The sequence below is a fragment of the Ceratina calcarata genome, unplaced genomic scaffold (assembly GCF_001652005.2).
Source record: "Ceratina calcarata isolate Rehan_Ccalc_2016 unplaced genomic scaffold, ASM165200v1 scaffold388.2, whole genome shotgun sequence".
NCBI classification, from domain to species: Eukaryota; Metazoa; Arthropoda; class Insecta; order Hymenoptera; family Apidae; genus Ceratina; species Ceratina calcarata.
In genome coordinates this window covers 19,666-21,178 of record NW_017162104.1, presented here as the reverse complement: position 1 = coordinate 21,178, position 1,513 = coordinate 19,666, and the positions used below count along the sequence as shown (strand labels likewise).

Genomic DNA, 1,513 nt, shown 5'->3' with positions numbered 1-1,513 from the left:
TATGAACCTGGAAATGATAATCTACATTTTAATAATGAAATTTTCTTATTTTAAAATAAGCCCATTGCAGAGCCTTTGCTTGATACTTTACCCAACTATCGAACAACCTTAAATGTTATTTTATCACAATAAATATTTCCAATGAACCGTTGGTTGTAATAATTAATCTTAAAACGAGCGAGACCAATAATAAACTGATTGCTATTAAACACGTGCAGGGTGTAACGGATTGAAAAGAGTCTCGTTACGAGAGCGTCGCGTTACACTTGTAAACGAGGCGATAAAACGCGTGCGAAGAAAGAAACGGGGCTTGATTAAAACGTAGCGCGCGTTGCCGCAGTGAACTTTTGTTTCTCTCGTAGGGGAAATAATGACTGGTACTGGGCGACGTGTCGGGGGAGTTGCGGGTAATTGGAAATCGCGAGGACGTGTATCAACGGAGGTGCACGGATGAATAATCGCCGGTGCTGCAGTAACTGCAGACGATATTCCGCCTAACCGAGGAGGTCGGAAAGTTCCTCCTACTTGAAATACTAAATACCGAGGAATATAGCTTTCCCGTTAATTAGACGTAGGATGATGCTGGGATCATAATTATGAGCAAAGGTCGTGGTATACTATATTTCAAAGATGCCACGTCCAAGTTTCGATTGATTTTCTTGATTCCTGAATTCTTTATTAGCAGTAACGAGATTTCCACAAATTAAACGGAACTTGGCTTTAGAATGTCGCGTGCCCGTGTCGTGCGACTGTGAATGACGTAGTCACTTCACGAACGGGGTCGTCATTCATATTGCACGACGTGTGTCCCGCTGTGCCAAAATTCCCAGTGAAGTTGAAGGGCTCAGAAGCAAATCTCTGTCAGTTCGTGGCTTTAATCCGGTGTGATTAAAAATGACGCATGGAACTATATAGTAAAAAATAGAAAAAAATGATCAGAGAAATGTTTCTGTTCTTTCACGAATTTCGTGGATGAATCCACGAATAAAATTAATTAAATTTATCAATTATTTATGCGAGAACTTTTGAACGAGAAAACATCCAGCAAAATGTGATATACCATCGAAATAATGAACATAGAACAGCTATGACGAGGGAGCTCAGCATCTTACTACACCGCACGATTCCATTTCGATAATAGATTTCGTGCAACGAAATGTTGATGTTCAACACTCACCTAGCAGCACGGACAGGATGAGCCGAGTAACTGAATTTCAATACATCAGCCGGAATCACTATACGCGTTCGTCTCGTCTCGTTTCGAAGTCACCGACGACAAGAAACGACCCGAACGTAACAAAGTACGCGCGGCAACTGTCCCGAACTCGTCTATACTCACACCTTTCGGTATCCTCCCGTCCCCACTACGTGGACGTACTCTCGCGCCAGCGTCGATTCCTGCTCGACGATTATGTTTATAATTCCGCTAATATACATTTTTTCCTTCTGTTTCCTTTTTAACACTAGAAAGACTGAAACTTAGTATATACCTATATTGCCCACAAGCAGTAAA

The 1,513-nt window shown here is 41.6% G+C and overlaps 1 protein-coding gene across 1 annotated transcript in view; it reads right to left on the bottom strand.

Annotated features, from left to right (window-relative positions):
• Pdfr (Pigment-dispersing factor receptor) overlaps positions 1-1,331 on the bottom strand; it is a 33,079-nt gene extending 31,748 nt beyond the window's left edge. The window contains exon 1 of the mRNA XM_018026405.2: positions 1,178-1,331. The gene's annotated coding sequence lies outside the window, so the exon portion shown is untranslated. The remainder of the gene's footprint in view (positions 1-1,177) is intronic.
• Positions 1,332-1,513: the final 182 nt, after the last annotated feature.